This window comes from Pleurodeles waltl, chromosome 7 (assembly GCF_031143425.1).
Source record: "Pleurodeles waltl isolate 20211129_DDA chromosome 7, aPleWal1.hap1.20221129, whole genome shotgun sequence".
NCBI lineage: Eukaryota > Metazoa > Chordata > Amphibia > Caudata > Salamandridae > Pleurodeles > Pleurodeles waltl.
In genome coordinates this window covers 1,122,493,406-1,122,515,832 of record NC_090446.1, presented here as the reverse complement: position 1 = coordinate 1,122,515,832, position 22,427 = coordinate 1,122,493,406, and the positions used below count along the sequence as shown (strand labels likewise).

The window sequence follows — 22,427 nt, the reverse complement described above, 5'->3', positions numbered from 1 at the left end:
GTCCTCTCTCTATTTTGAAAATTTTCCATGCCAACTAAGGGCCAAAGCAGACGTTTAGTTTTAGCCTTGCCAAACTCTAATTTTCCAAACCTAGAGCATATATTTGGTGCAGATTGTAATACTTTGTTAGTACTACCTGTTGTTCCCTTAAGAGTGCATATATTGTGAACAAGCAAGATGGCCAAATTATATCGTAGGAGTCTGCCACACCAGGTCCTTCACTCGTAAGAACAGTGGGACTGAAGCATGATGGATTAACTAGTTCCCTTAAATGCAGCCATTTCAAACTTTAATCACCACAGCTGGGGACTCTTTAAAGGTGATATGAACTTCTTTTATACCTGAGTGGGAGCGACAAACATGTAGAATATGTGTCGTATTTTTAGAAAGTGTTTGTAGTTATTGGTTAACAGCACTCCTGTGCAACCCCGTTGGCCTAATGGGTAAGGCAGTCAAATACTCACAAAGGGATTGTGGGTTTGAGTTCTTTCTGGGATGGAAGAAGATGTATTTAGGAGATGTTTATCTAGTTTCCTAAGGGTCTTCCTTCTTAACAACATTAGCACTGAAGCATGCTGATAAAATAACCAATTCCAACAAACTTTACTCCGCCACCTGTTCAAGTACCACAGCAGAGTATTTTCTCCACTGCTAGGATAGGAATGGAGAAATGTGCTTGTTTTATGTCTGAGCAGAAAAGATATATGTTTGAATGGATGTGTGGGATAAAACACACCCTGTCGTATGTTGTAAAGGTATTGCAAGTTGTGGAGTAGCTTAGTGATCACATAGAGGAAAGTGGGCGAAGACAGAATTCCTCTGTGGGGTGAATGAACTCGGAGGTGACTTGCGTTATCCTTTTTATGTATGACAAAGGTACTTTATTTCTTACTGCACATTTCAATGCCATCACTCAAAAAAAACAAAAAATTCCTAGTCTTTTGTTGTTTCATATGGAAGATTATGTTTTCAGGCATGGAGAATGAAAGCAGAAGCTGTAGTGCTGAATTAGACGTTCTCACAAACCATGTAATAATTTGTTCAAAAAAAGGCATGACATTTCTGAGTCATATTAAAAATGATGTGTAAATATGCAGATAGAGTCTATCTTTCCAGTAATGATCTACAGTGTGCAAAAAGTAAACCTTTTGCCATAAGTATCTCCTTTCAGCTAAGCACCGATCACTAAAAATCTCTCTATAAATATGTATATCAGAAGAAGGAAATGCTAGTTCTGGTTGATGTTGTTGGAACTGCAAGTGCAGGTGTATTCCTTGAGCTGCCTTGATGTTTCCTGATGGCTTGAGCAGTGGGCATTTTGTGACATGTGAAGTGAAGTTAGGAGAGTTTAGCGTCCGCATTGTGTTGTTCTTCCAGGTGAGGGTAAATTTGATATTTGAATAGTTGTAAGGACTTTAAAGAGAGGGGAGTTATCCATGGATTGCTTGTTGTGAATGTATTGTATAAGTGATTCCATAGACTTAAACTGCGGTAGAGACCACATGATGGGGAGTGGATCTTGTATTTGGAGGACAGGGGAGAGCAGTGTCAACATGGCCCCAGTGGCCTAATGGATAAGGCACTGTCTTCCTAAGCCAGGGATTGTGGGTTCAAGTCCCATCTGGGGTGAAACTCTGTACATTCAGCTCTTGACTTTTACATTTTCAATGCGCCAACCACACAATTCAGCCCTTGCTTTACATAGACTTTGCAGCTATGGAACATCAATCTACCTTCAAAACACAAGTGCTGGAACTCAAAAACATTTGCCTACATATCCTACTCTTGGGCCCAGTCTGGAGAATGGGATTTCAACCCACCTTTCTGGCTATACATTTTTTGTCTCCTCCTTTGGATAGCACTCACAGGCAGTCTCCCATTTAGCATTAAAACATGTACTTATTTCACCACTTGAATGTATAAACTGTTGAATAAATAAAAATACCATGTGAAACTGCTATGTTGATAAAGAAGTATTTCTCGAAACAAGTGCAGCAGATGGGAAGACAGTGCACCCTATTTTATGCTACTATCGCTGGGCCCCTAGTCTTAGAAACCAAACTGAGTTTAGGGAGGGCAGGGTGGTGTTTCAATGATGGCAGTTAAATAGATTTTTCAAAACACCCGGGGTGTTGTTAGACTGAGACGTTGATGGGACCCCTGTGAAAGGCAGCTTTACTTGTCTGCTTTTAGTTGATGTAGATTGTATGTTGTGTTTAACAACCTTTGGTTTCAACAAGGACATTAGAGAGTTATTGGGACACTGCCTGGGATGCTTGTCCTCTCTCTATTTTGAAAATTTGCCATGCCAACTAAGGGCCAAGGCAGACGTTTAGTTTTAGCCTTGCCCAACTCTAATTTTCCAAACCTAGAGCATACATTTGGTGCATATTGTAATACATTGTTAGTACTACCTGTTGTTCCCTTAAGAGTGCATATATTGTGAACAAACAAGATGGCCAAATTATATCGTAGGAGTCTGCCACACTAGGTCCTTCACTCGTAAGAACAGTGGGATTGAAGCATGATGGATTAACTAGTTCCCTTAAATGCAGCCATTTCAAACTTTAATCACCACAGCTGGGGACTCTTTAAAGGTGATATGAACTTCTTTTATACCTGAGTGGGAGCGACAAACATGTAGAATATGTGTCGTATATTTACAAAGTGTTTGTAGCTATTGGTTAACAGCACTCCTGTGCAACCCTGTTGGCCTAATGGGTAAGGCAGTCAAATACTCACAAAGGGATTGTGGGTTTGAGTTCTTTCTCGGGTGGAAGAAAATGTATTTTGGAGATGTTTATGTAGTTTCCTAAGGGTCTTCCTTGTTAACAACATTAGCACTGAAGCGTGCTGATAAAATAACCAATTCCAACAAACTTTACTCCGTCACCTATTCAAGTACCACAGCAGAGTATTTTCTCCACTGCTAGGATAGGAATGGAGAAATGTGCTTGTTTTATGTCTCAGCAGAAAAGATATATGTTTGAATGGATGTGTGGGATAAAACACACCCTGTCGTATGTTGTAAAGGTATTGCAAGTTGTGGAGTAGCTTAGTGATCACATGGAGGAAAGTGGGCGAAGACAGAATTCATCTGTGGGGTGAATGAACTCGGAGGTGACTTGCGTTATTCTTTTTATGTATGACAAAGGTACTTTATTTCTTACTGCACATTTCAATGCCATCACTCAAAAAAAACAAAAAATTCCTAGTCTTTTGTTGTGTCATATGGAAGATTATGTTTTCAGGCATGGAGAATGTAAGCAGACGCTGTAGTGCTGAATTAGACGTTCTCACAAACCATGTAATAATTTGTTCAAAAAAAGGCATGACATTTCTGAGTCATATTAAAAATGATGTGTAAATATGCAGATAGAGTCTATCTTTCCAGTAATGATCTACAGTGTGCAAAAAGTAAACCTTTTGCCATAAGTATCTCCTTTCAGCTAAGCACCGATCATTAAAAATCTCTCTATAAATATGTATATCAGAAGAAGTAAATGCTAGTCCTGGTTGATGTTGTTGGAACTGCAAGTGCAGGTGTATTCCTTGAGCTGCCTTGATGTTTCCTGATGGCTCGAGCAGTGGGCATTTTGTTGTGACATGTGAAGTGAAGTTAGGAGAGTTTAGCGTCGGCATTGTGTTGTTCTTCCAGGTGAGGTTAAATTAGATATTTGAATAGTTGTAAGGACTTTAAAGAGAGGGGAGTTATCCATGGATTGCTTGTTGTGAATGTATTGTATAAGTGATTCCATAGACTTAAACTGCGGTAGAGACCACAGGTTGGGGAGTGGATCTTGTATTTGGAGGACGGGGGAGAGCAGTGTCAACATGGCCCCAGTGGCCTAATGGATAAGGCACTGGCCTCCTAAGCCAGGGATTGTGGATTCAAGTCCCATGTGGGTTGAAACTCTGTACATTCAGCTCTCAGCTTTTACATTTTCAAAGCACAAACCACACAATTCAGCCCTTGCTTTACATAGACTTTGCAGCTATGGAACATCAATCTACCTTCAAAACACAAGAGCTGGAACTCAAAAACATTTGCCTACATATCCTTCTCTTGGGCCCAGTCTGGAGAATGGGATTTCAACCCACCTTTCTGGCTATACATTTTTTATGTCCTCCTTTGGATAGCACTCGCAGGCAGTCTCCCATTTAGCATTAAAACATGTACTTATTTCACCTCTTGAATGTATAAACTGTTGAATAAATAAAAATACCATGTGAAACTGCTATGTTGATAAAGAAGTATTTCTCGAAAAAAGTGCAGCAGATGGGAAGACAGTTGTATGAAAGTCCTCCTTTTTTGCCTGATCACCCCCACACTTTTTGGATAGGTACTGGTGGTTACTGACTCTTGGCTGTGCCCTGGGTACTGCTTAACAGTCCCAGGGCCAGTGCTCTGTGTAAAATGGATATGCAAATTAGGCTAAATATAATTGGCTAAGTTAACCTACCTATAAGTCCCTAGTATATGGTAGGGCATGTAGGTTAAGGGACCACAGCATAGGTGGTGCACACCTAGGTGCACTGCTGAAGTGCCCAGTGTCATTTTAAAAGCAAGCCTGCCTTGCTGGCTGCTTTTAAATTAAAGTTATATGCAAATTCGACTTTGGAATTAAAAGTACTTCCAAAGTCTTAAACTACCTTATTTTTACATATAAGTCACCCCTAAGGTGTGCCCTATGTGCCCCTAGGGCTGGGTGCCATGTAACTATAAGCAGGGACTTTATAAAAATAGATTTATAAGCCCTGGTGAGGTAAAAACAGCCAAATTCGTTTTTCCCTCATGGAAGTAAATGGCCTTCATAGGCTAGAATGGGGAGACTTTATTTTAAATTTTAAAGTCTCCTTAAATGTTGCATACCAAGAATTTGGTATCAAATTAATTGTTGTAATAAATCCCACAACTTTCAGTTGTGGGATTTAATATAACTTGTTCAGGTAAAAAGTTTAGACTTTACCTAAAAAGTTGCCAATTTCAGCTCTGCATTGTTTTTGCTGCTGTGCTCTGATTGGCCAGCCTGCAGCAGCTTTTGCCAAGCTGCCTTGATGAGGTGTGAAGTGGCCTGGCTTCACACAAAGGAATGTGCTTGGGGGAGAGAATCTCCCCTCAGCAGATGGTGAGGCAGGAAGGGGGAGGGCTGCCAAACTGGTCTTCAAAGGCAGAGAAGGACATCTGGAGCACCCAGCAACACCCCCACATCCTGCAACCCCAGACAACTAGGTGCCCCCTTGATTAGATTAGGAGAGGGCAGGAGAGGGGTGTGTTTATGATTTTTAGCCACACCAGTGGGTGGGCTTAGCCAGATGTAACCTCCTAAAATCAGATTCAGCCATGTTGGATTTTTAGAGACTGTTGCCTTTTGGGATGTATTTTTGCCACACTTCCCAGGAAGTGGTCATCACAGGGGGACGACCCTGTACCTGATTGGAGGACCAGGACCCCCCTGCTTTTCACCCAGGAGCAAGGATAAAACTGGCAGACCTGCCCCCACACCTCAGATCCCTGCCAGATTTCAAGAAGAAAAGAACTAAAGGAGAAGAAGGACTGCCCTGCTGGACCCCTGGCCTGCACCTGGAACCTTCACTCAGAAGGACTGCACCAGCTGCACACTTGGGCTTCACCACAAGAAGGACTTTGGCTGGCTTCAACTGGTTCAAGGAGGGACTCCCTGTTTGCTACAGGTGAAAAATTGCTATCCAGAGTCCCCCTGCACCAACTCCTGAAAAGTGACCAGCTGACCACTGTCCAGTGGCCAAAAAGGAGTTTGCGTCAGGTGCATTCTGGGAGTTGAAGTCCGCACCCCCCAAGGACCATCACAGAACTTCTGGACCCTTGGGGTGAGCTGTGGACCCCAAAAGAACCTTAAAAGAACATCTGGGTGAAGCCCCAGAAGTTTGGAAAAGATTTGAGAATTTTTGAAAAAAAGCTCCAGAGAGGGACCGACCCGCTGCGGAAATTCTAGCCGGCTTGCCTCAACCGCGACCCGGCCTGACTTGGTGGTTTGTCCTGGTAAAGAAAAACCTCCGAAAAAGAGACTAAGTCCGAAGGTAAAAAGTTGACCGGGACCTCCCAGCCATCGTATCCGAGAAGGGCTCCACGGACGTCGGATCAAGATCCAGGTTTATCCCGGTCGAAGGATTTTCATCTCGAAAAAACGACTAAGTCCGAAGGTAAAAGTCTCCACCGAGGAAACCCACATCGCGTATCCGGACAAGGGCTCAAGGAGGTCGGATTCAACTGGCAGGTTCGTCCCGGTGAAGAAAAACTTCAAAATAAAGACTAAGTCAGAAGGTAACTTTTTGACCGAGGCCTCCCGCGACTTGTAGCCGAGCAGGGCTCCATCGCGGTCGGCCTGAAACTTTGACTTTGCCCCGGTCGAGGTGCAACCAGATGACCCGATTGGCGCTTTTTGTTTCTAAGCGCTAGAAAAATAATAATTCTTTAAAAATTCATATCTCCGGTTCCCTTTATCCGATTTTATTCGTTTTTGTGTCATTTTAAAGATAAAAATATAAACTATTTTTATAAATTGGTTTTGGATTTTTAAACTGTTTCCTGTGTTTTATTTAATTACTGTTTTGTGATATTTGAATGCTTTACACACTGTCTCCTAAGTTAAGCCTTGACGCTCGTTGCCAAGCTACCAATGGTAGAGCTGGGATTAATTTACTGAGACCTAACTGTACCTAGGTGGAGGTTAGTGGCTTGTTGCTAGGTGTAGGTACCTACCTGCCCTTGCCAATAACCCATTTTCCAACAACAGTGCACCCTATTTTATGCTCCTGTCGCTGGGCCCCTAGTCTTAGAAAACAAACTGAGTTTAGGGAGGGCAGGGTGGTGTTTGAATGATGGCAGTTAAATAGATTTTTCAAAACACCCGGGGTGTTGTTGGACTGAGAAGTTGATGGGACACCTGTGAAAGGCAGCTTTACTTGTCTGCTTTTAGTTGATGTAGATTGTATGTCCTGTTTAACAACCTTTGGTTTCAACAAGGACATTAGAGAGATATTGGGACACCGCCTGGGATGCTTGTCCTCTCTCTATTTTGAAAATTTTCCATGCCAACTAAGGGCCAAAGCAGACGTTTAGTTTTAGCCTTGCCAAACTCTAATTTTCCAAACCTAGAGCATATATTTGGTGCAGATTGTAATACTTTGTTAGTACTACCTGTTGTTCCCTTAAGAGTGCATATATTGTGAACAAGCAAGATGGCCAAATTATATCGTAGGAGTCTGCCACACCAGGTCCTTCACTCGTAAGAACAGTGGGACTGAAGCATGATGGATTAACTAGTTCCCTTAAATGCAGCCATTTCAAACTTTAATCACCACAGCTGGGGACTCTTTAAAGGTGATATGAACTTCTTTTATACCTGAGTGGGAGCGACAAACATGTAGAATATGTGTCGTATTTTTAGAAAGTGTTTGTAGTTATTGGTTAACAGCACTCCTGTGCAACCCCGTTGGCCTAATGGGTAAGGCAGTCAAATACTCACAAAGGGATTGTGGGTTTGAGTTCTTTCTGGGATGGAAGAAGATGTATTTTGGAGATGTTTATCTAGTTTCCTAAGGGTCTTCCTTCTTAACAACATTAGCACTGAAGCATGCTGATAAAATAACCAATTCCAACAAACTTTACTCCGCCACCTGTTCAAGTACCACAGCAGAGTATTTTCTCCACTGCTAGGATAGGAATGGAGAAATGTGCTTGTTTTATGTCTGAGCAGAAAAGATATATGTTTGAATGGATGTGTGGGATAAAACACACCCTGTCGTATGTTGTAAAGGTATTGCAAGTTGTGGAGTAGCTTAGTGATCACATAGAGCAAAGTGGGCGAAGACAGAATTCCTCTGTGGGGTGTATGAACTCGGAGGTGACTTGCGTTATTCTTTTTATGTATGACAAATGTACTTTATTTCTTACTGCACATTTCAATGTCATCACTCAAAAAAAACAAAAAAATCCTAGTCTTTTGTTGTTTCATATGGAAAGTTATGTTTTCAGGCATGGAGAATGAAAGCAGAAGCTGTAGTGCTGAATTAGACGTTCTCACAAACCATGTAATAATTTGTTCAAAAAAAGGCATGACATTTCTGAGTCATATTAAAAATGATGTGTAAATATGCAGATAGAGTCTATCTTTCCAGTAATGATCTACAGTGTGCAAAGAGTAAACCTTTTGCCATAAGTATCTCCTTTCAGCTAAGCACCGATCACTAAAAATCTCTCTATAAATATGTATATCAGAAGAAGGAAATGCTAGTTCTCGTTGATGTTGTTGTAACTGCAAGTGCAGGTGTATTTCTTGAGCTGCCTTGATGTTTCCTGATGGCTCGAGCAGTGGGCATTTTGTGACATGTGAAGTGAAGTTAGGAGAGTTTAGAGTCCGCATTGTGTTGTTGTTCCAGGTGAGGGTAAATTAGATATTTGAATAGTTGTAAGGACTTTAAAGAGAGGGGAGTTATCCATGGATTGCTTGTTGTGAATGTATTGTATAAGTGATTCCATAGACTTAAACTGCGGTAGAGACCACATGATGGGGAGTGGATCTTGTATTTGGAGGACAGGGGAGAGCAGTGTTAACATGACCCCAGTGGCCTAATGGATAAGGCACTGGCCTCCTAAGCTGGGGATTGTGGGTTCAAGTCCCATCTGGGGTGAAACTCTGTACATTCAGCTCTCGACATTTACATTTTCAAAGCACAAACCACACAATTCAGCCCTTGCTTTACATAGACTTTGCAGCTATGGAACATCAATCTACCTTCAAAACACAAGTGCTGGAGCTCAAAAACATTTGCCTACATATCCTTCTCTTGGGCCCTGTCTGGAGAATGGGATTTCAACCCACCTTTCTGGCTATACATTTTTTATGTCCTCCTTTGGATAGCACTCGCAGGCAGTCTCCCATTTAGCATGAAAACATGTACTTATTTCACCACTTGAATGTATAAACTGTTGAATAAATAAAAATACCATGTGAAACTGCTATGTTGATAAAGAAGTATTTGTCGAAAAAAGTGCAGCAGATGGGAAGACAGTGCACCCTATTTTATGCTACTATCGCTGGGCCCCTAGTCTTAGAAACCAAACTGAGTTTAGGGAGGGCAGGGTGGTGTTTGAATGATGGCAGTTAAATAGATTTTTCAAAACACCCGGGGTGTTGTTAGACTGAGAAGTTGATGGGACACCTGTGAAAGGCAGCTTTACTTGTCTGCTTTTAGTTGATGTAGATTGTATGTCCTGTTTAACAACCTTTGGTTTCAACAAGGACATTAGAGAGATATTGGGTCACTGCCTGGGATACTTGTCCTCTCTCTATTTTGAAAATTTGCCATGCCAACTAAGGGCCAAGGCAGACGTTTAGTTTTAGCCTTGCCCAACTCTAATTTTCCAAACCTAGAGCATACATTTGGTGCAGATTGTAATACTTTGTTAGTACTACCTGTTGTTCCCTTAAGAGTGCATATTTTGTGAACAAACAAGATGGCCAAATTATATCGTAGGAGTCTGCCACACCAGGTCCTTCACTCGTAAGAACAGTGGGACTGAAGCATGATGGATTAACTAGTTCCCTTAAATGCAGCCATTTCAAAATTTAATCACCACAGCTGGGGACTCTTAAAAGGTGATATGAACTTCTTTTATACCTGAGTGGGAGCGACAAGCATGTAGAATATGTGTCGTATTTTTAGAAAGTGTTTGTAGCTATTGGTTAACAGCACTCCTGTGCAACCCCGTTGGCCTAACGGGTAAGGCAGTCAAATACTCACAAAGGGATTGTGGGTTTGAGTTCTTTCTGGGGTGCAAGAAGATGTATTTTGGAGATGTTTATCTAGTTTCCTAATGGTCTTCCTTCTTAACAACATTAGCACTGAAGCGTTCTGATAAAATAACCAATTCCAACAAACTTTACTCCGCCACCTGTTCAAGTACCACAGCAGAGCATTTTCTCCACTGGTAGGATAGGAATGGAGAAATGTGCTTGTTTTATGTCTGAGCAGAAAAGATATATGTTTGAATGGATGTTTGGGATAAAACACACCCTGTCGTATGTTGTAAAGGTATTGCAAGTTGTGGAGTAGCTTAGTGATCACATAGAGGAAAGTGGGCGAAGACAGAATTCCTCTGTGGGGTGAATGAACTCGGAGGTGACTTGCGTTATACTTTTTATGTATGACAAAGGTACTTTATTTCTTACTGCACATTTCAATGCCATCACTCAAAAAAACCAAAAAATTCCTAGTCTTTTGTTGTTTCATATGGAAGATTATGTTTTCAGGCATGGAGAATGAAAGCAGAAGCTGTAGTGCTGAATTAGACGTTCTCACAAACCATGTAATAATTTGTTCAAAAAAAGGCATGACATTTCTGAGTCATATTAAAAATGATGTGTAAATATGCAGATAGAGTCTATCTTTCCAGTAATGATCTACAGTGTGCAAAAAGTAAACCTTTTGCCATAAGTATCTCCTTTCAGCTAAGCACCGATCACTAAAAATCTCTCTATAAATATGTATATCAGAAGAAGGAAATGCTAGTTCTGGTTGATATTGTTGGAACTGCAAGTGCAGGTGTATTCCTTGAGCTGCCTTGATGTTTCCTGATGGCTTGAGCAGTGGGCATTTTGTGACATGTGAAGTGAAGTTAGGAGAGTTTAGCGTCCGCATTGTGTTGTTCTTCCAGGTGAGGGTAAATTAGATATTTGAATAGTTGTAAGGACTTTAAAGAGAGGGGAGTTATCCATGGATTGCTTGTTGTGAATGTATTGTATAAGTGATTCCAAAGACTTAAACTGCGGTAGAGACCACATGATGGGGAGTGGATCTTGTATTTGGAGGACAGGGGAGAGCACTGTCAACATGGCCCCAGTGGCCTAATGGATAAGGCACTGGCCTCCTAAACCAGGGATTGTGGGTTCAAGTCCCATCTGTGGTGAAACTCTGTACTTTCAGCTCTCGAGTTTTACATTTTCAAAGCACAAACCACACAATTCAGCCCTTGCATTACATAGACTTTGCAGCTATGGAACATCAATCTACCTTCAAAACACAAGTGCTGGAACTCAAAAACATTTGCCTTCATATCCTTCTCTTGGGCCCAGTCTGGAGAATGGGATTTCAACCCACCTTTCTGGCTATACATTTTTTATGTCCTCCTTTGGATAGCACTCACAGGCAGTCTCCCATTTAGCATTAAAACATGTACTTATTTCACCGCTTGAATGTATAAACTGTTGAATAAATAAAAATACCATGTGAAACTGCTATGTTGATAAAGAAGTATTTCTCGAAAAAAGTGCAGCAGATGGGAAGACAGTGCACCCTATTTTATGCTACTATCGCTGGGCCCCTAGTCTTAGAAACCAAACTGAGTTTAGGGAGGGCAGGGTGGTGTTTGAATGATGGCAGTTAAATAGATTTTTCAAAAACACCCGGGGTGTTGTTAGACTGAGAAGTTGGTGGGACACCTGTGAAAGGCAGCTTTACTTGTCTGCTTTTAGTTGATGTAGATTGTATGTCCTGTTTAACAACCTTTGGTCTCAACAAGGACATTAGAGAGATATTGGGACACTGCCTGGGATGCTTGTCCTCTCTCTATTTTGAAAATTTGCTTTGCCAACTAAGGGCCAAGGCAGACGTTTAGTTTTAGCCTTGCCCAACTCTAATTTTCCAAACCTAGAGCATACATTTGGTGCAGATTGTAATACTTTGTTAGTACTACCTGTTGTTCCCTTAAGAGTGCATATATTGTGAACAAACAAGATGGCCAAATTATATCGTAGGAGTCTGCCACACCAGGTCCTTCACTCGTAAGAACAGTGAGACTGAAGCATGATGGATTAACTAGTTCCCTTAAATGCAGCCATTTCAAACTTTAATCACCACAGCTGGGGACTCTTTAAAGGTGATATGAACTTCTTTTATACCTGAGTGGGAGCGACAAACATGTAGAATATGTGTCGTATTTTTAGAAAGTGTTTGTAGCTATTGGTTAACAGCACTCCTGTGCAGCCTCGTTGGCCTAATGGGTAAGGCAGTCAAATACTCACAAAGGGATTGTGGGTTTGAGTTCTTTCTGGGGTGGAAGAAGATGTATTTTGGAGATGTTTATCTAGTTTCCTAAGGGTCTTCCTTGTTAACAACATTAGCACTGAAGCGTGCTGATAAAATAACCAATTCCAACAAACTTTACTCCGCCACCTGTTCAAGTACCACAGCAGAGTATTTTCTCCACTGCTAGGATAGGAATGGAGAAATGTGCTTGTTTTATGTCTGAGCAGAACAGATATATGTTGGAATGGATGTGTGGGATAAAACACACCCTGTCATATGTTGTAAAGGTATTGCAAGTTGTGGAGTAGCTTAGTGATCACATGGAGGAAAGTGGGCGAAGACAGAATTCCTCTGTGGGGTGAATGAACTCGGAGGTGACTTGCGTTATTCTTTTTATGTATGACAAAGGTACTTTATTTCTTACTGCACATTTGAATGCCATCACTCAAAAAAAACAAAAAATTCCTAGTCTTTTGTTGTTTCATATGGAAGATTATGTTTTCAGGCATGGAGAATGTAAGCAGACGCTGTAGTGCTGAATTAGACGTTCTCACAAACCATGTAATAATTTGTTCAAAAAAAGGCATGACATTTCTGAGTCATATTAAAAATGATGTGTAAATATGCAGATAGAGTCTATCTTTCCAGTAATGATCTACAGTGTGCAAAAAGTAAACCTTTTGCCATAAGTATCTCCTTTCAGCTAAGCACCGATCATTAAAAATCTCTCTATAAATATGTATATCAGAAGAAGTAAATGCTAGTCCTGGTTGATGTTGTTGGAACTGCAAGTGCAGGTGTATTCCTTGAGCTGCCTTGATGTTTCCTGATGGCTCGAGCAGTGGGCATTTTGTTGTGACATGTGAAGTGAAGTTAGGAGAGTTTAGCGTCCGCATTGTGTTGTTCTTCCAGGTGAGGGTAAATTAGATATTTGAATAGTTGTAAGGACTTTAAAGAGAGGGGAGTTATCCATGGATTGCTTGTTGTGAATGTATTGTATAAGTGATTCCATAGACTTAAACTGCGGTAGAGACCACATGATGGGGAGTGGATCTTGTATTTGGAGGACAGGGGAGAGCAGTGTCAACATGGCCCCAGTGGCCTAATGGATAAGGCACTGGCCTCCTAAGCAAGGGATTGTGGGTTCAAGTCCCATCTGGGGTGAAACTCTGTACATTCAGTTCTCAACTTTTACATTTTCAAAGCAAAACCACACAATTCAGCCCTTGCATTACATAGACTTTGCAGCTATGGAACATCAATCTACCTTCAAAACACAAGTGCTGGAACTCAAAAACATTTGCCTTCATATCCTTCTCTTGGGCCCAGTCTGGAGAATGGGATTTCAACCCACCTTTCTGGCTATACATTTTTTATGTCCTCCTTTGGATAGCACTCGCAGGCAGTCTCCCATTTAGCATTAAAACATGTACTTATTTCACCACTTGAATGTATAAACTGTTGAATAAATAAAAATACCATGTGAAACTGCTCTGTTGATAAAGAAGTATTTCTCGAAAAAAGTGCAGCAGATGGGAAGACAGTGCACCCTATTTTATGCTCCTGTCGCTGGGCCCCTAGTCTTAGAAAACAAACTGAGTTTAGGGAGGGCAGGGTGGTGTTTGAATGATGGCAGTTAAATAGATTTTTCAAAACACCCGGGGTGTTGTTGGACTGAGAAGTTGATGGGACACCTGTGAAAGGCAGCTTTACTTGTCTGCTTTTAGTTGATGTAGATTGTATGTCCTGTTTAACAACCTTTGGTTTCAACAAGGACATTAGAGAGATATTGGGACACCGCCTGGGATGCTTGTCCTCTCTCTATTTTGAAAATTTTCCATGCCAACTAAGGGCCAAAGCAGACGTTTAGTTTTAGCCTTGCCAAACTCTAATTTTCCAAACCTAGAGCATATATTTGGTGCAGATTGTAATACTTTGTTAGTACTACCTGTTGTTCCCTTAAGAGTGCATATATTGTGAACAAGCAAGATGGCCAAATTATATCGTAGGAGTCTGCCACACCAGGTCCTTCACTCGTAAGAACAGTGGGACTGAAGCATGATGGATTAACTAGTTCCCTTAAATGCAGCCATTTCAAACTTTAATCACCACAGCTGGGGACTCTTTAAAGGTGATATGAACTTCTTTTATACCTGAGTGGGAGCGACAAACATGTAGAATATGTGTCGTATTTTTAGAAAGTGTTTGTAGTTATTGGTTAACAGCACTCCTGTGCAACCCCGTTGGCCTAATGGGTAAGGCAGTCAAATACTCACAAAGGGATTGTGGGTTTGAGTTCTTTCTGGGATGGAAGAAGATGTATTTTGGAGATGTTTATCTAGTTTCCTAAGGGTCTTCCTTCTTAACAACATTAGCACTGAAGCATGCTGATAAAATAACCAATTCCAACAAACTTTACTCCGCCACCTGTTCAAGTACCACAGCAGAGTATTTTCTCCACTGCTAGGATAGGAATGGAGAAATGTGCTTGTTTTATGTCTGAGCAGAAAAGATATATGTTTGAATGGATGTGTGGGATAAAACACACCCTGTCGTATGTTGTAAAGGTATTGCAAGTTGTGGAGTAGCTTAGTGATCACATGGAGGAAAGTGGGCGAAGACAGAATTCCTCTGTGGGGTGAATGAACTCGGAGGTGACTTGCGTTATTCTTTTTATGTATGACAAAGGTACTTTATTTCTTACTGCACATTTGAATGCCATCACTCAAAAAAAACAAAAAATTCCTAGTCTTTTGTTGTTTCATATGGAAGATTATGTTTTCAGGCATGGAGAATGTAAGCAGACGCTGTAGTGCTGAATTAGACGTTCTCACAAACCATGTAATAATTTGTTCAAAAAAAGGCATGACATTTCTGAGTCATATTAAAAATGATGTGTAAATATGCAGATAGAGTCTATCTTTCCAGTAATGATCTACAGTGTGCAAAGAGTAAACCTTTTGCCATAAGTATCTCCTTTCAGCTAAGCACCGATCATTAAAAATCTCTCTATAAATATGTATATCAGAAGAAGTAAATGCTAGTCCTGGTTGATGTTGTTGGAACTGCAAGTGCAGGTGTATTCCTTGAGCTACCTTGATGTTTCCTGATGGCTCGAGCAGTGGGCATTTTGTGACATGTGAAGTGAAGTTAGGAGAGTTTAGAGTCCGCATTGTGTTGTTGTTCCAGGTGAGGGTAAATTAGATATTTGAATAGTTGTAAGGACTTTAAAGAGAGGGGAGTTATCCATGGATTGCTTGTTGTGAATGTATTGTATAAGTGATTCCATAGACTTAAACTGCGGTAGAGACCACATGATGGGGAGTGGATCTTGTATTTGGAGGACAGGGGAGAGCAGTGTCAACATGACCCCAGTGGCCTAATGGATAAGGCACTGGCCTCCTAAGCCGGGGATTGTGGGTTCAAGTCCCATCTGGGGTGAAACTCTGTACATTCAGCTTTCAACATTTACATTTTCAAAGCACAAACCACACAATTCAGCCCTTGCCTTACATAGACTTTGCAGCTATGGAACATCAATCTACCTTCAAAACACAAGTGCTGGAGCTCAAAAACATTTGCCTACATATCCTTCTCTTGGGCCCAGTCTGGAGAATGGGATTTCAACCCACCTTTCTGGCTATACATTTTTTATGTCCTCCTTTGGATAGCACTCACAGGCAGTCTCCCATTTAGCATGAAAACATGTACTTATTTCACCACTTGAATGTATAAAATGTTGAATAAATAAAAATACCATGTGAAACTGCTATGTTGATAAAGAAGTATTTCTCGAAAAAAGTGCAGCAGATGGGAAGACAGTGCACCCTATTTTATGCTACTATCGCTGGGCCCCTAGTCTTAGAAACCAAACTGAGTTTAGGGAGGGCAGGGTGGTGTTTGAATGATGGCAGTTAAATAGATTTTTCAAAACACCCGGGGTGTTGTTAGACTGAGAAGTTGATGGGACACCTGTGAAAGGCAGCTTTACTTGTCTGCTTTTAGTTGATGTAGATTGTATGTCCTGTTTAACAACCTTTGGTTTCAACAAGGACATTAGAGAGATATTGGGACACTGCCTGGGATACTTGTCCTCTCTCTATTTTGAAAATTTGCCATGCCAACTAAGGGCCAAGGCAGACGTTTAGTTTTAGCCTTGCCCAACTCTAATTTTCCAAACCTAGAGCATACATTTGGTGCAGATTGTAATACTTTGTTAGTACTACCTGTTGTTCCCTTAAGAGTGCATATTTTGTGAACAAACAAGATGGCCAAATTATTTCGTAGGAGTCTGCCACATCAGGTCCTTCACTCGTAAGAACAGTGGGACTGAAGCATGATGGATTAACTAGTTCCCTTAAATGCAGCCATTTCAAAATTTAATCACCACAGCTGGGGACTCTTAAAAGGTGATATGAACTTCTTTTATACCTGAGTGGGAGCGACAAGCATGTAGAATATGTGTCGTATTTTTAGAAAGTGTTTGTAGCTATTGGTTAACAGCACTCCTGTGCAACCCCGTTGGCCTAACGGGTAAGGCAGTCAAATACTCACAAAGGGATTGTGGGTTTGAGTTCTTTCTGGGGTGCAAGAAGATGTATTTTGGAGATGTTTATCTAGTTTCCTAATGGTCTTCCTTCTTAACAACATTAGCACTGAAGCGTTCTGATAAAATAATCAATTCCAACAAACTTTACTCCGCCACCTGTTCAAGTACCACAGCAGAGCATTTTCTCCACTGCTAGGATAGGAATGGAGAAATGTGCTTGTTTTATGTCTGAGCAGAAAAGATATATGTTTGAATGGATGTTTGGGATAAAACACACCCTGTCGTATGTTGTAAAGGTATTGCAAGTTGTGGAGTAGCTTAGTGATCACATAGAGGAAAGTGGGCGAAGACAGAATTCCTCTGTGGGGTGAATGAACTCGGAGGTGACTTGCGTTATCCTTTTTATGTATGACAAAGGTACTTTATTTCTTACTGCACATTTCAATGCCATCACTCAAAAAAAACAAAAAATTCCTAGTCTTTTGTTGTTTCATATGGAAGATTATGTTTTCAGGCATGGAGAATGAAAGCAGAAGCTGTAGTGCTGAATTAGACGTTCTCACAAACCATGTAATAATTTGTTCAAAAAAAGGCATGACATTTCTGAGTCATATTAAAAATGATGTGTAAATATGCAGATAGAGTCTATCTTTCCAGTAATGATCTACAGTGTGCAAAAAGTAAACCTTTTGCCATAAGTATCTCCTTTCAGCTAAGCACCGATCACTAAAAATCTCTCTATAAATATGTATATCAGAAGAAGGAAATGCTAGTTCTGGTTGATGTTGTTGGAACTGCAAGTGCAGGTGTATTCCTTGAGCTGCCTTGATGTTTCCTGATGGCTTGAGCAGTGGGCATTTTGTGACATGTGAAGTGAAGTTAGGAGAGTTTAGCGTCCGCATTGTGTTGTTCTTCCAGGTGAGGGTAAATTAGATATTTGAATAGTTGTAAGGACTTTAAAGAGAGGGGAGTTATCCATGGATTGCTTGTTGTGAATGTATTGTATAAGTGATTCCATAGACTTAAACTGCGGTAGAGACCACATGATGGGGAGTGGATCTTGTATTTGGAGGACAGGGGAGAGCAGTGTCAACATGGCCCCAGTGGCCTAATGGATAAGGCACTGTCCTCCTAAGCCAGGGATTGTGGGTTCAAGTCCCATCTGGGGTGAAACTCTGTACATTCAGCTCTTGACTTTTACATTTTCAATGCGCCAACCACACAATTCAGCCCTTGCTTTACATAGACTTTGCAGCTATGGAACATCAATCTACCTTCAAAACACAAGTGCTGGAACTCAAAAACATTTGCCTACATATCCTACTCTTGGGCCCAGTCTGGAGAATGGGATTTCAACCCACCTTTCTGGCTATACATTTTTTGTCTCCTCCTTTGGATAGCACTCGCAGGCAGTCTCCCATTTAGCATTAAAACATGTACTTATTTCACCACTTGAATGTATAAACTGTTGAATAAATAAAAATACCATGTGAAACTGCTATGTTGATAAAGAAGTATTTCTCGAAACAAGTGCAGCAGATGGGAAGACAGTGCACCCTATTTTATGCTACTATCGCTGGGCCCCTAGTCTTAGAAACCAAACTGAGTTTAGGGAGGGCAGGGTGGTGTTTCAATGATGGCAGTTAAATAGATTTTTCAAAACACCCGGGGTGTTGTTAGACTGAGACGTTGATGGGACACCTGTGAAAGGCAGCTTTACTTGTCTGCTTTTAGTTGATGTAGATTGTATGTTGTGTTTAACAACCTTTGGTTTCAACAAGGACATTAGAGAGTTATTGGGACACTGCCTGGGATGCTTGTCCTCTCTCTATTTTGAAAATTTGCCATGCCAACTAAGGGCCAAGGCAGACGTTTAGTTTTAGCCTTGCCCAACTCTAATTTTCCAAACCTAGAGCATACATTTGGTGCATATTGTAATACATTGTTAGTACTACCTGTTGTTCCCTTAAGAGTGCATATATTGTGAACAAACAAGATGGCCAAATTATATCGTAGGAGTCTGCCACACTAGGTCCTTCACTCGTAAGCACAGTGGGATTGAAGCATGATGGATTAACTAGTTCCCTTAAATGCAGCCATTTCAAACTTTAATCACCACAGCTGGGGACTCTTTAAAGGTGATATGAACTTCTTTTATACCTGAGTGGGAGCGACAAACATGTAGAATATGTGTCGTATATTTACAAAGTGTTTGTAGCTATTGGTTAACAGCACTCCTGTGCAACCCTGTTGGCCTAATGGGTAAGGCAGTCAAATACTCACAAAGGGATTGTGGGTTTGAGTTCTTTCTCGGATGGAAGAAGATGTATTTTGGAGATGTTTATGTAGTTTCCTAAGGGTCTTCCTTGTTAACAACATTAGCACTGAAGCGTGCTGATAAAATAACCAATTCCAACAAACTTTACTCCGCCACCTATTCAAGTACCACAGCAGAGTATTTTCTCCACTGCTAGGATAGGAATGGAGAAATGTGCTTGTTTTATGTCTCAGCAGAAAAGATATATGTTTGAATGGATGTGTGGGATAAAACACACCCTGTCGTATGTTGTAAAGGTATTGCAAGTTGTGGAGTAGCTTAGTGATCACATGGAGGAAAGTGGGCGAAGACAGAATTCATCTGTGGGGTGAATGAACTCGGAGGCGACTTGCGTTATTCTTTTTATGTATGACAAAGGTACTTTATTTCTTACTGCACATTTCAATGCCATCACTCAAAAAAAACAAAAAATTCCTAGTCTTTTGTTGTGTCATATGGAAGATTATGTTTTCAGGCATGGAGAATGTAAGCAGACGCTGTAGTGCTGAATTAGACGTTCTCACAAACCATGTAATAATTTGTTCAAAAAAAGGCATGACATTTCTGAGTCATATTAAAAATGATGTGTAAATATGCAGATAGAGTCTATCTTTCCAGTAATGATCTACAGTGTGCAAAAAGTAAACCTTTTGCCATAAGTATCTCCTTTCAGCTAAGCACCGATCATTAAAAATCTCTCTATAAATATGTATATCAGAAGAAGTAAATGCTAGTCCTGGTTGATGTTGTTGGAACTGCAAGTGCAGGTGTATTCCTTGAGCTGCCTTGATGTTTCCTGATGGCTCGAGCAGTGGGCATTTTGTTGTGACATGTGAAGTGAAGTTAGGAGAGTTTAGCGTCGGCATTGTGTTGTTCTTCCAGGTGAGGGTAAATTAGATATTTGAATAGTTGTAAGGACTTTAAAGAGAGGGGAGTTATCCATGGATTGCTTGTTGTGAATGTATTGTATAAGTGATTCCATAGACTTAAACTGCGGTAGAGACCACAGGTTGGGGAGTGGATCTTGTATTTGGAGGACAGGGGAGAGCAGTGTCAACATGGCCCCAGTGGCCTAATGGATAAGGCACTGGCCTCCTAAGCCAGGGATTGTGGATTCAAGTCCCATGTGGGTTGAAACTCTGTACATTCAGCTCTCAGCTTTTACATTTTCAAAGCACAAACCACACAATTCAGCCCTTGCTTTACATAGACTTTGCAGCTATGGAACATCAATCTACCTTCAAAACACAAGAGCTGGAACTCAAAAACATTTGCCTACATATCCTTCTCTTGGGCCCAGTCTGGAGAATGGGATTTCAACCCACCTTTCTGGCTATACATTTTTTATGTCCTCCTTTGGATAGCACTCGCAGGCAGTCTCCCATTTAGCATTAAAACATGTACTTATTTCACCTCTTGAATGTATAAACTGTTGAATAAATAAAAATACCATGTGAAACTGCTATGTTGATAAAGAAGTATTTCTCGAAAAAAGTGCAGCAGATGGGAAGACAGTTGTATGAAAGTCCTCCTTTTTTGCCTGATCACCCCCACACTTTTTGGATAGGTACTGGTGGTTACTGACTCTTGGCTGTGCCCTGGGTACTGCTTAACAGTCCCAGGGCCAGTGCTCTGTGTAAAATGGATATGCAAATTAGGCTAATTATAATTGGCTAAGTTAACCTACCTATAAGTCCCTAGTATATGGTAGGGCATGTAGGTTAAGGGACCACAGCATAGGTGGTGCACACCTAGGTGCACTGCTGAAGTGCCCAGTGTCATTTTAAAAGCAAGCCTGCCTTGCTGGCTGCTTTTAAATTAAAGTTATATGCAAATTCGACTTTGGAATTAAAAGTACTTCCAAAGTCTTAAACTACCTTATTTTTACATATAAGTCACCCCTAAGGTGTGCCCTATGTGCCCCTAGGGCTGGGTGCCATGTAACTATAAGCAGGGACTTTATAAAAATAGATTTATAAGCCCTGGTGAGGTAAAAACAGCCAAATTCGTTTTTCCCTCATGGAAGTAAATGGCCTTCATAGGCTAGAATGGGGAGACTTTATTTTAAATTTTAAAGTCTCCTTAAATGTTGCATACCAAGAATTTGGTATCAAATTAATTGTTGTAATAAATCCCACAACTTTCAGTTGTGGGATTTAATATAACTTGTTCAGGTAAAAAGTTTAGACTTTACCTAAAAAGTTGCCAATTTCAGCTCTGCATTGTTTTTGCTGCTGTGCTCTGATTGGCCAGCCTGCAGCAGCTTTTGCCAAGCTGCCTTGATGAGGTGTGAAGTGGCCTGGCTTCACACAAAGGAATGTGCTTGGGGGAGAGAATCTCCCCTCAGCAGATGGTGAGGCAGGAAGGGGGAGGGCTGCCAAACTGGTCTTCAAAGGCAGAGAAGGACATCTGGAGCACCCAGCAACACCCCCACATCCTGCAACCCCAGACAACTAGGTGCCCCCTTGATTAGATTAGGAGAGGGCAGGAGAGGGGTGTGTTTATGATTTTTAGCCACACCAGTGGGTGGGCTTAGCCAGATGTAACCTCCAAAAATCAGATTCAGCCATGTTGGATTTTTAGAGACTGTTGCCTTTTGGGATGTATTTTTGCCACACTTCCCAGGAAGTGGTCATCACAGGGGGACGACCCTGTACCTGATTGGAGGACCAGGACCCCCCTGCTTTTCACCCAGGAGCAAGGATAAAACTGGCAGACCTGCCCCCACACCTCAGATCCCTGCCAGATTTCAAGAAGAAAAGAACTAAAGGAGAAGAAGGACTGCCCTGCTGGACCCCTGGCCTGCACCTGGAACCTTCACTCAGAAGGACTGCACCAGCTGCACACTTGGGCTTCACCACAAGAAGGACTTTGGCTGGCTTCAACTGGTTCAAGGAGGGACTCCCTGTTTGCTACAGGTGAAAAATTGCTATCCAGAGTCCCCCTGCACCAACTCCTGAAAAGTGACCAGCTGACCACTGTCCAGTGGCCAAAAAGGAGTTTGCGTCAGGTGCATTCTGGGAGTTGAAGTCCGCACCCCCCAAGGACCATCACAGAACTTCTGGACCCTTGGGGTGAGCTGTGGACCCCAAAAGAACCTTAAAAGAACATCTGGGTGAAGCCCCAGAAGTTTGGAAAAGATTTGAGAATTTTTGAAAAAAAGCTCCAGAGAGGGACCGACCCGCTGCGGAAATTCTAGCCGGCTTGCCTCAACCGCGACCCGGCCTGACTTGGTGGTTTGTCCTGGTAAAGAAAAACCTCAGAAAAAGAGACTAAGTCCGAAGGTAAAAAGTTGACCGGGACCTCCCAGCCATCGTATCCGAGAAGGGCTCCACGGACGTCGGATCAAGATCCAGGTTTATCCCGGTCGAAGGATTTTCATCTCGAAAAAACGACTAAGTCCGAAGGTAAAAGTCTCCACCGAGGAAACCCACATCGCGTATCCGGACAAGGGCTCAAGGAGGTCGGATTCAACTGGCAGGTTCGTCCCGG

At 41.5% G+C, this 22,427-nt stretch overlaps 4 non-coding genes across 4 annotated transcripts; all 4 read left to right on the top strand.

Moving 5' to 3' along the window:
• Positions 1-8,600: 8,600 nt before the first annotated feature.
• TRNAR-CCU (transfer RNA arginine (anticodon CCU)) lies at positions 8,601-8,673 on the top strand. The gene has a single exon. It is a non-coding gene; the product is annotated as a tRNA-Arg (tRNA).
• Positions 8,674-13,160: 4,487 nt separating this feature from the next.
• On the top strand, positions 13,161-13,233 carry TRNAR-CCU (transfer RNA arginine (anticodon CCU)). The gene has a single exon. It is a non-coding gene; the product is annotated as a tRNA-Arg (tRNA).
• Positions 13,234-15,437: 2,204 nt separating this feature from the next.
• Positions 15,438-15,510, top strand: TRNAR-CCU (transfer RNA arginine (anticodon CCU)). The gene has a single exon. It is a non-coding gene; the product is annotated as a tRNA-Arg (tRNA).
• A 2,205-nt stretch (positions 15,511-17,715) lies between these two features.
• Positions 17,716-17,788, top strand: TRNAR-CCU (transfer RNA arginine (anticodon CCU)). The gene has a single exon. It is a non-coding gene; the product is annotated as a tRNA-Arg (tRNA).
• Positions 17,789-22,427: the final 4,639 nt, after the last annotated feature.